This window comes from Mobula hypostoma, chromosome 4, assembly GCF_963921235.1.
Source record: "Mobula hypostoma chromosome 4, sMobHyp1.1, whole genome shotgun sequence".
In the NCBI taxonomy this organism is placed as follows: Eukaryota; Metazoa; Chordata; class Chondrichthyes; order Myliobatiformes; family Myliobatidae; genus Mobula; species Mobula hypostoma.
This window is the reverse complement of record NC_086100.1, coordinates 131,993,367-132,013,360: the sequence shown is the minus strand read 5'-3', so window position 1 is coordinate 132,013,360 and position 19,994 is coordinate 131,993,367. Positions and strand designations below refer to the sequence as shown.

The window sequence follows — 19,994 nt, the reverse complement described above, 5'->3', positions numbered from 1 at the left end:
GGCACCATAGCTTTCACCTCACAGACAAGAGCAAGGAGCAAAGCTTACTGAAGATCATTAATGGATTAAAGGTATCTCTATCTTGACACTGATGTATCAACACTGCCTCATTTTGCAATGCTCTAATCATTCACACTCTTATTTTTATTTATTACATCTTTGATTTATATATCTTTTTTTTCTGCACCTTAGTGAAACATGCAATGATATTCTGCCTCACTGATCACCGCACACTTTTCAGTGGTACATGACTCCATCAGAACAGATGATTGGAAGGGAGGTGGCCACACACACACACACACACACACACACACACACACACACACACACACACACAGTGGCCTCCCTCCTCCATGTTTTATATACTACAGGTGAACTGTGGGGAAAACTGATTTAAGGTCTAACGATATTCCTAGCAATCAATGTAGCAATAACAGAACCGTTGACTTGTTTTGCGCAGCTCCTTCCCACTGTGTGCTTTCAAAGAACTTTTCTATTCAATAGGATCCTGAGGTGATGGTGTGCACAGTGACATTTTAAGCCCATCCAACTACATCTGATCCAAGTTCTCAGCAAAAATATCATTAGAAACAAGTTCAACAAACTGCTTCACTCAGTTTGATAAAAATGAGTCTGAATAGAATAGTTTTTCCTTTCACATTGCTATAATGGATTGACCTTTTAAGAGGAAGAGAAAATAATGCAGTTACCGTCCAGACTTCTGAAGCTGACTGCTCTCCCCTGCTCCCTCCCACCTCCAGTCCTCCAAGTAATCTTTGAGAACTCCACCGAATCAATTTTGTTTTAAGTAGAAACTTTTGTCACAATGAATCTCTTGTACTCACTAGAAATGGAATAACCTGCAGCGGATTTACAAGAATGACATTCTCGCTGAGACTGATAACATTTCTGAATGCCAGCCCTCTAGGTAGTGGCATCTGTTGTTCCTCTATTCTCTTTAGTGGCAGCTGTGTCCACAGCATGGTGTTGCAAATGGGAAAAAGAGACTGAATACAGTCAATTACATACCACATAATAGTCCAAGTGTAATGTATAACCACATTAGAGATATTGGAATAACGCCTAGACAATCAAGTTTCTTTAAATCAAGCAAGCTCCACAGCATGCAGTTGCATGAAAGCAATTAGTTATTAACTGAATTTTGCAGTCAACAGTAAACAAGAAGAAAAAATCAACTGCTTGCACTTGTTTGGCAACTTCTCTCCAGCTTTTAGACTGGAACTTACAGTCTTCAGAAACTCACTTTGGAACGCAGCTCTATGAAGAAAATATGACATAGCAGGTCTTCATCCCTTCATTAATCAGTCTTAGATGTTATTTGTGACCCTTGTAATCTGAGAACCAAGAAATGTAAGTTAAAATAGTTCATAAAATAACAAATCATCTACAGACATTAGGGGTATTTAAAGAGAAAGAAGATTAATGTGGGAAACTGGTCGGAAGCATTGGATGAGGCCTCGGTCAGCTCAGCCATGTTCTCATTGAACGGCAGTGCAGGCTTGAGGGGTCAGGTGGCCTACCTCTCCTCCTATTTTCTTACATTCTTAACTGAAAAACTAAAAAAAAATAAAGAGGCAGAACTTGTCTTCTGCATTAGCTGCTTAGAAGTTGAGCAGAGAAAGGTGAATACAATGGAAGAGAATGAAAAGAAAAATGTTAAACATAGTAGTCAGATTTTCGTCAGTAAAGTACCACTCTCACTCTCCATTTTCAAAACCAGATCCAGATCTGAAAGGCTCTTTTGCTGGTCATGGACATTCTGTAACCATGTAGAGCTGGATTACAAAGGTGGGTCAAAATGAGCCCTGCTCATGAACTCTTCTGGGAAAAGCATTGCCAAAACTCAAAGGTGCTTCCTTGAGTTACCAGTCTATTAAAACTGTCTTTTTTTTCAATGCTCTGAAGTTTGGAAGCATTTGAAATCTATTAAAAGTCAAAAGAAGATAGCAAAATCATTTAAGATTTATTAAGCATTTTAAAACAAAGGAAAAGACAACTAAGATCAACCAAAGCAGAAATAATTTTTAAAAAACTGACTTTCTTCAGTTTCCTTCCTACAGTCAGCATTGGACATTGATACGCGAAGACCATGGACCCCACACTATCTCAGCAAACTGTTTATCCACTGTCATGTTAACAAGTTCCAGGCACTTGCATTTTTAAATGAGCAGTATCACATAAAAGTTGAAGGAATGAGACTTAATGCATTTGAAACGTAAGGTGCAGTTCACAGAGGTCATGCATTTACCTCTTACAGTTTTAAAATTTTATCTACACTTCAATGGTCAAGCCCCTACTTTTCTGGGCACAATTTTTGGGGATCCAATGAGCAATTACATGCCATTTCTATGCTAAGCCCCGTGATGGGAGATTGATAAGGTGCAATATGTGGAGCAGCTGAGTGTAATTTCTTGATTTCTATTTCTGACCTCATTTATGTAAACACTAGACTAAATCTTTTATTCATACAACACTGGAACAGTTGCATTATGCTGTTAAAATTTGGCTTAACCCAGAGTTAAGGGATTTTGCATTCACGTTTGTGCCTCTCAGGAAACTGATCTCCTTCATTTTTGTGGCATTTTCATTTTTTTCCCAGGACTTCTGGTGTAAAACTTCTCCATATTTGCAGTGACATTCTAAATCCCACTTGTCTGAATATAAAACAAGTCCAATTAATTCACAGAACCATCATGCTTCCAACTTTCCTTTCTAAGGTTCAGTGACAACCATTTTCAGATCTTCACCATGTGTTCAGGACATGATCTTTTCACAGTGTCATGTGTGTCGCCAAGCAGAGCTACCGGACGGATGATGCTAATGAGAGAGATAATGGAAGATAATGGAGAAACATTCAAAATGCGAATAAGAGAGAAGGGAGAGATTAACGAGAAAGAAACACAATTCAGATATTGACAGACAGGTTGCTTTGAACCTGAACTGTCTGAAGTTTGATGGACAGGTGATACCCCAGCAGGGGGATAAAAAGAGCTGGTTTGCTAAGGCACTAGACATGCCACGAGACCCTGGAAAGAGCAGTGTGCCCCCACAAGTTAGTGTGAGTTTGGAAGACCGGTTCGTGGGAACCGATCAGAGGCTCACAGGGTGTAAAGGTATGATCGGTGAGAACCTGGGGTGTGTGTCCGCCCTTGCCTGGGTGCCAGGTTCACCGCGGAAGAACGATCATATCCGGAACAGAGCGGTCACAGTCGGTGACCACAGCGGGATTGGAAGACATCAAAACATCTGCCCGAAACCAACTGCGAGGACATCAAAAGGTCTGCCCAAAACCAACTGCGAAGACATCAAAAGGTCTGTCTGAAACCAACTGCATCTCTCACTCTCTCTCTTTCTCTCTCTCTCCAATGGTACAACAGCAGCGACTACTTTGAACTGCACTAAGCTGAACTGAGCTCTGCTTCACTTAAGACTGATCATTTTACCCCTGGACTGCAATAGAGCTTGGTTGATTCCTATTACCCTAGTTCTGTGTATATGTGTGTATTATCATTGCTAACCTGTTACATTCATGTCCTTATGATTAGTGTACTGTATTACTTATTTCTTTAATAAAACTTTATTAGTTCCTAGTAATCACAGACTCCAACGAGCATTCCATTTCTGCTGGTTTGGCAACCCTGTTACGGGGTACATAACATAAGTGGGGATCTCCTCCAGGATTTTGAACGCCAAAATTGGGACTGGGTAAATTGATTGGGTTAAAATTCCCGAAAGAGAAAAAAAGGGCAAACAGCAGAAATGGAGATTGAGGAATTTCTAAAGACGCCAACCTTGGAGGCATTAGAGGATGCCAGGAAAACAGAATTGGTGACTGTTGAATCTTTTTATGGGGAAGCCCACAATGAGGAGAGCAGAGATGCACAGAGCTATCATTGAGCATTATGTATCTAAAGGTGTGTTTCCCCACAGGGAGCTGGAGGTGGTGTCTATGAACAAACCTGGTGGAGAAGCAGTGCAGCTGCAGATGGAAAAATTAAGACTCGAGCACGAGTTCCGAGTAAAGCAATTAGAATGGGAAGAGAGAGAGAAGGAAAGGGAGTTTGAGCTTGAGAAGTTAAGGATTGCGCTAGAGAGGGGCCAAATGCCGAACCAAAGTGGAGGGTTCAGGGCGACCCAGGAGGTTAGGTTGGTTCCCCCAATTGAGGAGGTGGAAGTTGATCGGTACTTTCTACATTTTGAAAAAGTCGCTGCAAGTCAGGACTGGCCGAAGGATAAGTGGGCTGTTTTGCTTCAGAGCGTACTTAAGGGGAAGGCTCAACAAACTTACTCATCTTGTCAGCAGCAGAGGCCCAGAGATATGATGTGGTGAAAGAGGCTATACTCAGGATTTATGAGTTGGTCCCGGAGGCATACCGGCAGAGGTTCCGGAATGCGAGGAAGCAGTGGGGCCGTATGTATTTAGAGTTTGCCCGTGAGATGCAGATGTATTGTGAGCGTTGGTACGCCTTGAAAGGGGTCACTGGGAATTATGACAGACTGCTACAGCTAATACTGATTGAACAATTTAAAGGTTGTGTCCCTGAAGGTATGAGGCCCTATCTAGATGAGAAAGAGGCAGAAACCTTAGCCGCGACTGCTAAGTAAATGGATGAGTACGTGTTAACACACAAAGCAAAGTTTACCCTGAGTAAGACCTACCAGAATGGTAGTCGAGAGGGCAGAGAAAGTCCACCGGAAAAGCCAGAAAGTAAGCCAGGGACTAGTGAGAAGGATAAGGAAGACAGGAAGCAGTTTGGTAGGAAGTCTCCTGGGGTCGTATGCTATAATTGTGGGAAAGCCGGTCACATTGCATCCAGGTGTTTTGCCCCAAAGAAGGAGATGGGGAAAGGAAAAATGACGACTCTGACTGGCTGTACTGAGCCGGCAAACAAACCGCTAGGGGAAAAGAGGTTTGATAGAGTTCAGGAAGGGCGCGAGAAGTTTATTTCGGCCGGATTGTTGTCGGTGAAGGAGGGGTCAAACCCATTTCCAGTATGGATCTGGAGAGACACTGGGGCTTGTCAGTCATTGATCTTAAGGAGGGTGTTGGACTTTTGTTCAGAGACCGAGACTGGGGAGGTCAGTGTGATAAAAGGCATTGGGAAAGGGACTGAAGCAGTACCTTTGCACCAGATGCACCTAAAAAGTGACGGTCTCCAGACTGGTCACGATAGGGATGAGGCCCGAATTACCAATAGAAGACGTGGAGGTCTCACTCGGTAACGACCTTGCAGGTGGAGATGTGTACCCAGCAGTAAAGCTGACGAACAAGCCTGCCAGGACTGAGGACCCGCCCATGGACTCACAGGTTTATCCCGTTTGTGCAGTAACTCAGCGCATGTTCAGAAAGGCTGCCGAAGCGAATGTAGACTTAGCTGAGACGTTTTTACCAGCCTTGTACCAGGAGGGGTTAGAAAGTGAGAAGAAGGAGCATAGTGGAGCGGAAGCAAGTGAGGGAGTTGAGGCAGATTTATCATTAGCGAGGAAAGAATTTATACAGGCACTGGAACGAGACGAGGAGCTGATGGTTTTGATGGAGACAGCTCTCTCCGAAGCAGAAATAAAAAGGGAACCAGTGGGCTATTATGTGAAGGAGGGAGTACTGATGAGGAAGTGGAGACCAAGTACCGTGACCGCAGATGAGGAATGGGGGGTAGTGCCAAAAATTTATAGGGACGAGATTTTTAACCTGGCCCACAAGATACCCCTCAGTGGACATCTTGGGGTGAAGAAAACAGTCGATAGAATTATGAAAGAGTTTTACTGGCCGAACATGAGGAAGGATATTATTGAATATTTTAGATAGTGTCATTCCTGTCAGGTGGTAGGAAAGCCGAATCAGGTCCTGCCTAAAGCGCCCCTTCGACCGATACCTGCTTTCGGGGAAACTTTTTCCCGAATAATTGTGGATTTTGTCGGTCCCCTGCCCAGATCTGCCAGTGGGCGAGAGTATGTGATGACTATGATGTGCGTCGCCACCAGGTTTCCGGAGGCTGTGCCCCTGGCAAGCGTCAAGGCTCCCGCAGTGGTAAAGGCGCTTGTGAAATTTTTCACTACGGTGGGGCTGCCAAGGGAAATCCAGTCAGATCAGGGGAGTGTCTTCACATCTCACACATTCTGACGGATGTTGGATGAGATGGGAGCAAAGCAGATTTTGGCCTCCGCGTACCACCCGGAGTCCCAAGGTGCGTTGGAAAGATTCCACGCAACATTAAAGACCATGACTAAAATTTATGGTCAAGAGAATGCTAGGGACTGGGATGATGCCTTGCCTCTTTTGTTATTTGCCGTAAGGGACATGGTTCAGGAGTCATTGGGGTTCAGCCCATTCAAGCTTGTCTTCGGTCATCGGCCCAGAGGACCCCTGACCTTACTGAAAGAGCAATGGTCCAGTCCGACCGTACAAGTCAATGTGATTGATTATGTTTTAAAATTTCGTGAGAGGTTTAAAAGGATCTGTGACCTTGCCAAAGAAAGTCTATGACACTCACAAACTAAAATGAAACAGTGGTATGACAGACGTGCCTGCGAACAAGTGTTTCAAGTGGGCGATAGGGTCTTAGTTCTGTTTCCAGTGGTAACCAACCCCCTCCAGGCGAGATTCCACGGTCCGTACAAAGTGATTAAAACGATAGCCTCTTTGAATTATGTTATCGAAATGCCGGACAGATGTAAACCAACCCAATTAGTACACATTAATATGTTAAAAGTTTACCATGATCGGAAAGCAGATCTAGTCGGTGTTATCACGAAAATTAATGAGGCTGGGGTGCCAAATGATAAGGGGAAAACCCATCTTGAAAAGATAAATATGGTGCCGACCAAATTGGAGAACTCTATTGTTTTGGCCAACTTTGCTGATAAGGTCTCTCACTTAACCCCTGAACAGAGCGAGCTGCTGATAAAGCTAATTAACCAGCATGCGGATGTATGTCCAGATGTCCTGAGGCGATGCAAGGGGATGGTACATGATGTTATTGTCACATCAGATCAGCCTATTAAGCAACACCCCTATAGGATGAACTTGGAGAAGGGCAAGCTAGTGGAGAAAGAAATTGAACACATGCTAGCCACAGGTATTATTAGGCCATCCAAATCGGAATGGACGTCCCCCTGTGTGGTTCTCCCGAAAGCCGATGGGAGCATACGATTTTGTACAGATTACAGAAAGGTGAACGCCATCATGAAAACTGATGCTTATCCCATCCCAAGGGTAGACGATTGCATCGATAAAGTGGGGAGGGCTAAGTACATCACAAAGATCGATTTGCTGAAAGGGTACTGGTGTGTTCCTTTAACCGACCGGGCTAGAGAAACCTCAGCATTTGTCACTCCATCCGGGTTATACAAGTATAATGTTTTACCTTTTGGCATGAAAAACTCCCCAGGGACCTTCCAAAGGATGATTAATTCAATGATAAAAAGGTGAAAGAACGCAGAAGCATATATTGACGATTTAGTGGTCTGGAGTGACACGTGGGAGGAGAACATTGTGGCAGTAGAGGAACTGTTTAAACAGATGTTTGAAGCCATCCTGACAGTGAACATCATGAAAAGTGAGTTCGGCCACACTAAGGTCACTTATCTGGAGTATGTGGTAGGACAGGGGCAGCTGGCACCGATGCAGGCTAAGGTGCAGGCTATCTCTGAAGTTCCCATCCCGATGGACAAGAGAGCCCTGAGAAGATTCTTGGGGATGGTGGGGTACTATCAGAAGTTTTGCAAAAACTTTGCGGATATTACCCTCCCTCTTACTAAGCTCTTGCCGAAGAATGCAAAGTTTGTTTGGAACGACCTTTGTCAACAAGTCTTTGAGAGTCTGAAGGCGATTCTGTGTCACCACCCTGTATTGAATGCGTTGACTTTTCAAAACACTTCTCTCTAGCAACAGATGCTAGCGACGAAGCGGCAGGGGCGGTGCAGTTGCAGACAGACAAAGAGGAGATTGACCACCCAGTGGCTTATTTTTCTAAGAAGATTAATGTCCATCAGAGAAATTATTCCACTGTGGAGAAGGAATTACTGGCAATCATACTGGCATTACAACATTTTGAGGTTTATATTTGTCCGGCACGGAAACCACTGATAATTTGCACTGATCACAATCCATTACTGTTTTTGGCCACAATGAAGGATAAAAACAAATGCTTACTAAGTTGGAGCCTGGTGTTACAGGAATTTGATATTAAGATGAAACATACAAAAGGAACGGACGATGTGATTGCTGATTGTCTGTCAAGGTGTTAAAACTTAAAGTTCTCTGTATTAGCCGAATAGCTGATGACTACCTGTATATTAGTGTGTATCTTATAATGTGAATTCATGCCCATAACTTTTACCCCAGTAAAAATCCTCTTAAAGGTGGGGGTGTCATGTGTGACACCAAGCAGAGCTACCGGACGGATGATGCTAATGAGAGAGATAACGGAAGACAATGGAGAAACATTCAAGATGCGAATAAGAGAGAAGGGAGAGATTAACGAGAAAGAAACACAATTCAGATATTGACAGACAGGTTGCTTTGAACCTGAACTGTCTGAAGTTTGATGGACAGGTGATACCCCAGCAGGGGGATAAAAAGAGCTGGTTTGCTAAGGCACTAGATACGCCACGAGACCCTGGAAAGACCAGTGTGCCCCCACAAGTTAGTGCGAGTTTGGAAGACCGGTTCGTGGGAACCGATCAGAGGCTCACAGGGTGTAAAGGTATGATCGATGAGAACCTGGGGTGTGTGTCCGCCCTTGCCTGGGTGCCGGGTTCACCGCGGAAGAACGATCATATCCGGAACAGAGGGGTCACAGTCGGTGACCACAGCGGGATTGGAAGACATCAAAACGTCTGCCCGAAACCAACTGCGAAGACATCAAAAGGTCTGCCCAAAACCAACTGCGAAGACATCAAAAGGTCTGCCTGAAACCAACTGAATCTCTCACTCTCTCTCTTCCTCTCTCTCCCCAACGGTACAACAGCAGCGACTACTTTGAACTGCACTAAACTGAACTGAGCTCTGCTTCACTTAAGACTGATCATTTTACCCCTGGACTGCAATAGAGCTTGGTTGATTCCTATTACCCTAGTTCTGTGTATATGTGTGTATTATCATTGCTAACCTGTTACATTCATGTCCTTATGATTAGTGTACTGTATTATTTCTTTAATAAAACTTTATTAGTTCCTAGTAATCACAGACTCCAACAAGCGTTCCATTTCTGCTTGTTTGGCAACCCAGTTATGGGGTACGTAAAAACAGTCACCATCAATGCTGTTCTATTTTCAGTCACCATGAGGACGAAATTTAAGCACAACAAATGAACCAGCTTAAGATGCCATTCCACGCATCTCCATGCAGCATTCACTTGTGAGTTCTGCATTGCAATTTTCAATATTAGGACATGCTCTCTTTACTTCAGAAGAGTTGAATCAGTCATTGCTCAACTTTGGCATTTCTTCAGTTATTTAACCACCATTTCGTTTTAGTACTCATTCACTTACAGATCTTCACTGAATCACAAACAGCACTTGGCCAGCTACTACTGAGTCATAATGACTTAAAGTTCTACATTATACAATAATGCATCATTTGTTTATAGCACATTATGAGTCATTTGGCTTCAAATTTCCTATTGTCATTGATTAAAAAGGATGCCATGTTGTTTAAATGTAATTGTGCCAATTGAAAAGAAAATTAGTGAGCATATATAATTATTTTTCAATTACTATATGTAAATGAGTGGTGATTATCACTAAGCTATTTAACAATAACTTCAATTCTGCCCTAGTTTGATCATAAAATTGCTTTTTCTGTCTTAACCCTTAAATATATATTAATGACTTGGATGAGGGAATTAAATGCAGCATCTCCAAGTTTGCGGATGACACGAAGCTGGGCGGCAGTGTTAGCTGTGAGGAGGTTGCTAAGAGGATGCAGGGTGACTTAGATAGGTTAGGTGAGTGGGCAAATTCATGGCAGATGCAATTTAATGTGGATAAATGTGAAGTTATCCACTTTGGTGGCAAAAATAGGAAAACAGATTATTATCTGAATGGTGGCTGATTAGGAAAAGGGGAGGTGCAACGAGACCTGGGTGTCATTGTACATCAGTCATTGAAAGTGGGCATGCAGGTACAGCAGGCAGTGAAAAAGGCGAATGGTATGCTGGCATTTATAGCAAGAGGATTCGAGTACAGGAGCAGGGAGGTACTACTGCAGTTGTACAAGGCCTTGGTGAGACCACACCTGGAGTATTGTGTGCAGTTTTGGTCCCCTAATCTGAGGAAAGACATCCTTGCCATAGAGGGAGTACAAAGAAGGTTCACCAGATTGATTCCTGGGATGGCAGGTCTTTCATATGAAGAAAGACTGGATGAACTAGGCTTATACTCATTGGAATTTAGAAGATTGAGGGGGGATCTGATTGAAACGTATAAAATCCTAAAGGGATTGGACAGGCTAGATGCAGGAAGATTGTTCCCGATGTTGGGGAAGTCCAGAACGAGGGGTCACAGTTTGAGGATAAAGGGGAAGCCTTTTAGGACCGAGATTAAGAAAAACTTCTTCACACAGAGGGTGGTGAATCTGTAGAATTCTCTGCCACAGGAAACAGTTGAGGCCAGTTCATTGGCTATATTTAAGAGGGAGTTAGATATGGCCCTTGTGGCTACGGGGGTCAGGGGGTATGGAGGGAAGGCTGGGGCGGGGTTCTGAGTTGGATGATCAACCATGATCATACTGAATGGCGGTGCAGGCTTGAAGGGCCGAATGGCCTACTCCTGCACCTATTTTCTATGTTTCTATGTTTCTAAATCCTCCAGTGCTAAGATGCAAGTTCCAGCTGACGTGTGATTCTCAGCCCTACCTCAAGAAATATAGGAAATGGTGGCCAGGGCAAAATTTGGACCCAGTAGTGGGTGCTGCAAAATTTAGCAGGAATGTTCCCTTCATGTTTAACTGCGTCAAGATATTGGATTTTTCTTTGGTACTAACAGCAAAAGCAGAAAAAACAATAGAAAATAACAGCAAAGTGCTCTTAGAACTTCCATTGAACAACTTCGACATCAGCAGCTCAGCCAGCAGTAGAGTGTCGGCACTTTGTTAGCAAAAGGACAGCAACTCCAAGGAAATTCCTGTCCATCAATCTAATTCCCTGGAACTAGGTTCGCTTTGATCATTTCCATCAGCAACATAAGACCTTACTGAGTACCAACGGGCTAATTTTCTGATTTCATGATACAGGTACAACCAAGTCTGCACTCTGTATGATTTTCCAGTCATCTACATCAATGGCTAAAAAATCTCCTTCATAGCAAACTTTGTGATATGTGCTGTACACAGGAACTTTATTTTGCTTGTAATGGTTGAAGTTTGGATATGTATATGGATGGTAGGGGTACGGAGGACTATGGCCCCAGTGCAGGTCAATGGAAGTAGGTGGTTTAAATGGTTCGGCACAGACTGAAGATCCTGTTTCTGTGTTGTACTTTTCGATGATTCCATGACTATGGAAATTTGTCACCTGCTCCTGCTCTACTGAAGTAATATTTGCAAACTCAAAGGTCTTAAGGCGGATAGGTCTCCTGGACCAGATGGACTGCATCTCAAAGTCCTGAGAGAGGTTGCTGAAGAGATAATGGACGCATTGGTCATGATCTTTCAAGAATCACTTGATTCTGTCATGATTCTGGAGGACTGGAATATTGCAAATGTCACTCCACTCTTTAAGAAAGGAAGAAGGCAAAAGCAATGAAAATATAGGCCTGTTAGCCTAACCTCAGTGGTTGGGAAATGTTGGAGTCTATTATTAAGGATGAGATTTTGAGGTACTTGGAGACTAATGATAAAGTAAGTCAGCATGGTTTCTGTAAAAAGAAATTTTGCCTGAAAAATCTGTTAGAATTCTTCAAGGAAGGAACAAGCAGGGTGGACAAAGGAGTGGAAGTGGATGTCATATACTTGGAGTTTCAAAAGGTGTTTGTCACGGTGCCACACATGAGGGTGCTTAACAAGATAAAATTCTATGTTGTTACAGGCAAGATAGCGGAATAGCTGACAGGCAGGAGGCAGCATGTGAGGGTAAAAGTGGCCTTTCTGGTTGGCTGCTGGTGACTAATAGTGTTCCTCAGGGAGTCAGTATTGGGACTGCTACTTTTCACATTGTTTGTCAGTGATTTGGATAATGGAATTGATGACTTTGCGCAAAGTTTGCAGATGATACAAAGATAGGTGGAGGGGTAAGTAGTGCTGAGGAAGCAATGAGATTGCAGCAGGAATTAGACAAATTGGAAGAATTGGTGAAAAAGTGACAATGCAATACAGTGTTGGGAAATGTATGATAGCGCATTTTAGAAAAAGAAAAAATAATGCGGACTATTACCTAAATGGGGAAAATTCAAACACCAGACATATCAAAAGCAGTATTGCTGACATCCATTCAATGTTACATTTAGATCACTATCATTAATTGCCTGCTGTGCATACTTTACATCACATGTGCTGATGCACTATTCATAGTGTAATTTCGTTGGCTAACATGTCTGTTAAAGCTGATATCAGGAAAACGGCAGGAGAAGTTGGAAGTAAAATTGGAGTACTATTAGAGAACATGGAAGAATTTATAATATTATTTCCAATTTCTGCTTGATCAAGGGTTTTCTTGAGTATGTTTGGTATGTTTAGGGCAGCACAGGAGCGTAGTGGTCAGCACTATGCTTTACAGTAGAAGCGACCCAGGTTCAATTCCTGCTACAGCCTGTTAGGAGTTCTCCCCGTGACCATGCGCATTTCCCCCAGATGCTGCAGTTTCCTCCCACAGTCCAAAGACGTACTAGTTGATTGGTTAACCGGTCATTGTAAATTGTCCTGTGATTAGGCTAGGATTAAATCAGGGTATTACTGGGCGTTGTGGCTCGAAGGGTGTATCTCAATAAATGATGAAATAAATATATTGCAAGGAGCAAAATATGAGGTTCAGGTAATGGAACTAATGCTGAATGACTGACCATTTCAATGTGGGTGGTGTCATTAAACTTCTTCCTGCCTCTGATCTCAGACTCCTCACATTGACTTCCTCTATGGACTCCATCCACTGGTGCATGATGTCTTGATAACTTCCTTGTCCCTGTGCAGCTCCTCTGCATCACATCCACCAATGTATGAAATTAAAAGGTTTTGTTTCCTTCTCCAATTCAACATCTGCTGCCACAGTGTTTTCTATTTCCATTACTGTTTGTAACCACAATACAGTTCCCCTTTCAGAGCATTACTGCCGAGTTTCAGCTGGTGTTAGCTACTCAAGACATCAAAGTGCACGTGCCTGAGCTGAACACAGCCTCACTGCAATAACTTCTGATTTGGTATAAGGTTTGAACACAATTTTACATGTCATCTCCACCAACCAAAACAGATGCTGACCTCACAATATGGCTCTCTAGTCTGTTTTTCAGTTCTATACATTCTATCCCTCATTGTCTCAAAAGATCTTGCACCTTTTATACAAGCAGAAGATCTACTTCCTAAAGAATTGTTTGCCTTTCCCCACTTCCTATCTTTCAGTCACACTTAAGTTTATCACAGTTTGCAACCCTCCTCTCCACACCTTACCTGACCAGAAATGCTGGAGGATAGCTATTGTGTCATTCAAAGGTGAAGGATAAACAATAGAGCAGAAGATTTCAGCTCGGCTGCAATAGTTTCTGCACTCTAGTAAATTAGTGCAGTTGGGTTGAACAACTTAAACTTTTCTCAAACTGCAAAGACCCTACCAGTTGCTAAGGACTCGTCTGAATGATGTAGCTGGTGGGAGGTTGTTCTGCAAATGGAGGCAACTGAGAGGTAGATTTTCCATGTTTGGTTAATGTATGCATTTGCTGGATCATTATGACCAGCTTTAGGAAGGCCAGTGTCAAATCAGCATTACACATTTGTTCATCTTGTATGTCTTTTTTTATGATCCTAAGTTACTGCTGGATACTAGAAACATCAAGTACTGCAGGATTATCCCATCAGCGAGGTTGTTCAATAGCGATGGGATTGGACTTATTGCATACTGTTGTTGTGTTGTCACCTGGACTTGCATATAGGTGGATGGTGTACAGTGCGAGGGATTGTCGTGGACATTTTTATTGCGATCACAAGACTCTGTTGGACATTCGTGATGTAGAGTACTGCAAGGCCGGTTCAATGGTTCATTGGAGGTGACGGAAGCAGGGGAGCTGCTTTGTCTTGGCTGTAGCAAGGACTGGACCTAGTCTGTGGGGTCACCTGTTGCAGTTGCCCAGGGGAGGAGACACCAAGGCGGTGTAGGAGAGGGAAAGGGTCTCCGTGAGTGTGCTGGAATTTGTATTAGATTAGGGTCTGACCCCTCCCATCAGTGCAGCCCTCTGGTGTTTGCCCAGTGCTGTCTTACAATGTTCACCTGGTGCTGCTCTCCAGTGTTCTCTCAGTGGACCAGGACAACCTCCAGTCATGCCACTCTGGGACTTGGGCTACATTATTTTTTTTTCTTTGTGACTGTATGCTTTTCTGAAATTGTAATCGTATGTGCTGTTGGTAACGTGTTCTGTACCTTGGCCCCTGGGAAATGCTGTTTCGCCTGGCCTTATTCATGTATGGTTGAGTAATAATTAAACTTGAACTTGAACTCGAGGATTGGCATTATGAAATGCCCTTGCTGCATGTCTCTGTTATACACATTCATACCCTTTACAGAAAATTGGAAACAAATCGGCACACGTTGCGGAAGGTTCCACTTAGTATTGTCAATGTGGAGTGTGCTGACCCACAGAGATACTTCAGCATATCTCTGGAGCCTGGTGAGAGTTCCTCAGGAGTATTACTGGAGAATTACTGTTCTCTATCCATTGGTGATGGATAGTGGGCGTAGGATTCCAACTAGTCCTTCTCCCCCTTCTCTCCGTGTCTCCTTCAGTGACAATGTCTCATCTGCCTGGACTTATGTCCTCCTTTACTTGTCCCTGAAGCTCAAATTGCAAAATGTCCGATGAATACATGCTCCTTTTCTTCCAGTGCTTCCTGTAAGATGCTCAAACAGCATATCAGTACATCATGCCATTTTTAAGGTGACGTCCTTAGGGAATTTCCAGTAGAAATCTTGATAAAGTTATTAAGAATGTCAACTAATGAAAGGACTTTGCTCTTCCAGCCTGCAGCCGCAAATGAACTACAAGTGGTGATTATCCTGATCAGATGCATTAAAGATTCCTCTTAATAATGACAGCATATTATACATTAGATTTGAAGTTCTGATCCTTTGGAGGCTGAACACAATATATCCACTGCTGTAAAATAAGTTTAATGCAGCTAGACAATGAACTTCTAGGCACCCATACCTTTAATTAGTAACAAAAATTCTCCACAGCTAGTTTCCTTCCAATCTGTTTGCTGATGTTAGAAATGGGTCCAGAATCAAAGATGAATCATCCGAATATTTGGCAGTCTCCTTGATGAGAAATAGCAAGCAATTTAAGAGGCAATTAACTCTTTCATGATCCTTTGTACAGCAAGCTGCAACTCAATTCCAAGACAATTTCCAGTTCAAAACAGGCTAACCCAATAATTCAGTTGAAGGTTCTGTTTTGGCTACATCAGTCCTCCTAAGAAGCCCCCTTTGCCAAGCATCTGATCTAAGTACAAATCCATCCACGTACCACTAGGCTTAATGATAGTTTCTCTTCCAAGAGAACCACAACCTTGTCGTGGTTTGGAAGTTTGTGTGCCTCAATGATCCAGAGATCTATGCTGGCTGGAGTCAAGCCACATGCTTTGGCTTTTGGTGGGGTCACCCATGCCAACCAGGTCAAAAGGTAGAGGCCAGATGAAGAATGGTCCACCAGTCCTCTAGGTTTGGGGTTCAGCTCAGGGCTAACAACCCTGACTGGTCAAACAAAACTGTTACGGAACCAGCAATGAAGGGTCTTTGTGCGATGATATTGGCCAAGGACGTAAAAAGATGGAGGACCATCATTGCTGCCCTAAACATTAGCAGCATAATGAGCAGTAAGTAAGTAAGTTAAGGATAGCTTCTAATCTGCTGTTGTAAGACTGTTGAATCGGTCTCCTACACAAGAAATATCAACCTTGATCTTTCAGTCTATCTCTTCATGGTCCTTGTTCTTTATTTCTCTACCTGCACTGCACTCTGACTGTAACTGTAACACTATATTCTGCATTAGGTTTTGTATTCCTTTACTGCTACCTTGATGTACTTAAGCATGGAATGATCTCCACGAATAGCATACAAATACTATTATCTCACTACATATGACAATAATAATAAACCAATTATCAATTAACCTACACTGAACTTGTGACCCAAAGGCCCACAACAATATCTTGCCTGTTTTTGTCCATCCTGGTCAATGTTTCTGGTGGGAGTAGATTGTCCATAAATTACTTAATTCAGAATGAGGTTCAATCACATCATCCTTTCCATCACAAAGATGCGACAAACTTCATTAATGCTTTTATCACCTTCACACGCAACTATCTAAATCTCTTCTGGCTGGACTCCCACCCACCAGTGTCTACCTAAAAATTGAAGATTTTCATCCGTAAGTCCAAATGCACCTTTAACATCACATTGCCACCAACTTGCTCCTCACTCACCTGTATCACCTCTGCCAATTCACCTTGCACAGACCATCTGGTACAGACCAGTGCATTTCTCTTGGAAGTCCTCCATTTCTTTCAAGCACAGATATCAACTGTGTTAATGGTACCTCAATCTAGAATTCAGGTGTTCTTCCCTAAGATCAAGGAGAGCCATAATTCTATCATCTGTGGATCAAGCAGAGATAACAAAATGAAAATCAAAGGTCACCACAATTTAATTCTAATTTTTACAGAGATGAAAACTTATCAATTGTTGTACGTAATGTTTTGTCCAGATCTATACCTCTGGCACAGTGCTTGGGGCAATAAACTTGAGGGATAAAGGTGTTTTTCATCAAACCGAATCTAACCATTATCTCCATCCTCAGTCCAGTTTCCCAGTAGTCTATGTTGTGCTGTTCCAAAGTCATGTTCATTACTACTTTTAGGGTTATACAGAAAAATGGTTAATAATGTTTTGAGAACTTAACAATCAATACCTTCAAAACCGCAGCAATTATACAAATGCACAAATACATTAAAATGCTACAGGAAATTAATCCTACTTTACTTTCTATTGCAGATATTTGCTGCCCTACTTCCTTCCATATTGCCAAGCTTCACTCTATGGTGAAAAAGAAAGGGATCACAGATTTCAGATGATGAATTAATAAGCAGCAAAGTGATTCAATTTTGTGGACTTGGCTTTCCTAGCCACTTGAAAAACTTCTGTTGGGTACATTGTGTTTGCTGATTGTGCTTCTTATAATTGATCTGATAGAAATCACGTAATTTTCAAATATTTTGCTTATAGCTCTGGTAAATGGAAATTATAGTCATCGTTTGTTAAATCATAGGCGGTATGCTTCAAAATTGTTTAATGCTCTTTCATCAAGAGAGGGCACTGTTGCTTCTTGAAAGACTAAATACATTGTGACCAAAGAATTGAAATTTGTACACTATGAGTCTGAAATAGGCTGAAAATACCTTCATTGTCCAGATGCTTTGAACTACGTGAAAATGTATAATAAACTATGTAAAAGTAATTTGCAGTCTCTAGAATTTTCAAGGTTATTATTTTCGAGGTAGGTATTTTTTAACAATGACATTTGAAATTATTAAATAAACAGCCAGCTATTACAATTGTTTATGGAAAGAAATCTATACTGCACTGCCATTAGCTTGATGATGCCAAAGCATGTTTCTCTAAACGGTTTAGTGGGTTTACATTGGGAAGTTCTGGCAGTGCAACAGGAATCCCATATTAATGCCTTGTCTGTGTGCTCCTGTTCATACTGCCATAACAGAGCTTAGCTGTAATGCTCTAAGATTTCTGCAGCTAATTGTTGCATTCCTCAATTAGGGAGGAAGAAATTATTCAATGACTCATTCCAGATCTGTATCTTGAAATCCCTGATGAAAATGTACATCTGCAGAGTTTAAGCCAGCACCAGATCCATTGCTCCGCGCAGCTTGGTAGCTTTACTGCACTAATATTCTCAGAGCTTCCATATGAAAAATATCTTGGGGTGCAGTCCTATAGTCTAACCAAAATACCTGTGAAATGTATTTCAAGAAAATGATGATTTCCGAGAAGTAAAATTTGCAAGAAATATCTGTCTATTTTCATAAATAATTTTGTTCCCCAAGCAAAAATAAACTGCTATATTTAGCAGATATATCAGAAACCAGTGTTGCTTCAGTTCAGTGATATTGCGGCGAAATGCTTTGAAAACAATGGCTTTCAAAATATATTTGAATGTTTTTGACTCAATGCTATATAAGAAGTGATTTTACACTGAACTGTAATTGACATTTGTGCCTTCAAATTACTAAATGGAACGCAGTTAGTGAAATATGTACATCCGGGTTAGTATTACTTGAAATTTTACCCTACGTAGAACAGTGCCTCTGTTAAATCAGAGCTGAGTATTAATTGTTGTTATTATCCAAAAGCATAAGTTCATTTTAGAATTTTTAAGAGTGAATAACAAGGTTTTTCCTCATGAAGCCAATGGAGAATGTATTCACACCAGAGAATGTACTGTAATTAGCATGTGACAGCGGCCTGCATCTACATCAGCTTTAGTTATTGCATCTGTTTCTCCCAATGTGGCCTTCACTATGTCAGGAGTCCATGCACAAGTGGATGACTGCTTCTCCCAGCACCAGCACTCCGTTCACCAGAGCCAGTGGAACTCCTGGTTGCTAACCATTTAAATTTTCCTCACCAATCCCCCCACCAGCATGTCTATCCTCCTCCACTGTCAGGCTGTAGTTAAACACAAACTAGAGAAACAGCAGCTCATATTCCATCCAGGTGGGGTGGGGGTGGGGAACAACCCCATGGGATAAACATCGAACTCTCCAATTTCTGGTAAACTGCTCCCCCTCTGTACCTTTCTTACTTTCCTCCTGATCTACCCTGTTACTCCTATCTCCCTGTTTCTTTCCTCATCCTCCAACCACTCCCCCTGCCCAGCACCCACGTATTCCTCACTATTTTCCCTCTCCCACTGTTCCCATCTTCCCTTCCTACCTCTCTCATTTGATTCCATGTTCCACCTTCCTCTGCTATCAACTTCCATCATCTTCTGCCCTTTCCCCTTTTATCTACCATGTCCCAAGTACTGTCACTATTTCCACCGTCCCCTCCTCCATCTACCTATCCAGGATCTACCTATCATTTGCTAGCTCTTGCTCCATCCCTTCCCTCCACCTTTTTATACTATCTCACTTCTACCCAGAAGAAAAGTCTCAGCTGAAAACATTGACAGCCCATTTCCCTCCATAGATGCTACCTGATCCATCGAAATCGCTCAGCATCTTATGTGCTGCTCCATATTCCAGTATCTGCATCCTCGTGTGTCTCCATGTGACAGAATGCTTATTTATAACCATAAGACCATAAGACAAAGGAGCAGAAGTAGGCCATTCGGCCCATTGAGTCTGCTCCGCCATTTTATCATGAGCTGATCCATTTTATCCTATTTAGTCACACTCCCCTGCCTTCTCACCATAACCTTTGATGCCCTGGCTACTCAGATACCTATCAATCTCTGCCTTAAATACACTCAATGACTTGGCCTCCACTGCTGCCCATGGCAACAAATTCCATAGATTCACCACCCTCTGACTAAAAAGTTTTTTTCGCATTTCTGTTCTGAAAGGGCGCCCTTCAATCCTGAAGTCATGCCCTCTCGTACTAGACTCCCCCATCATGGGAAACAACTTTGCCACATCCACTCTGTCCATGCCTTTTAACATTCAAAATGTTTTTATGAGGTCTCCCCTCATTCTTCTAAACTGCAAGGAATACAGTCCAAGAGCAGACAAACGTTCCTCATATGTTAACCCTTTCATTCCC

The 19,994-nt window shown here is 42.4% G+C and overlaps 1 protein-coding gene across 3 annotated transcripts in view; it reads left to right on the top strand.

Annotated features, from left to right (window-relative positions):
• Nucleotides 1–17,673, top strand: part of LOC134344933 (NEDD4 family-interacting protein 1-like) — a 99,747-nt gene extending 82,074 nt beyond the window's left edge. For all 3 annotated transcript variants that reach the window (XM_063045065.1, XM_063045067.1, XM_063045066.1), the window contains exon 6: nt 17,211–17,673. The gene's annotated coding sequence lies outside the window, so the exon portion shown is untranslated. The remainder of the gene's footprint in view (nt 1–17,210) is intronic.
• The last annotated feature ends 2,321 nt before the right edge of the window (nt 17,674–19,994 follow it).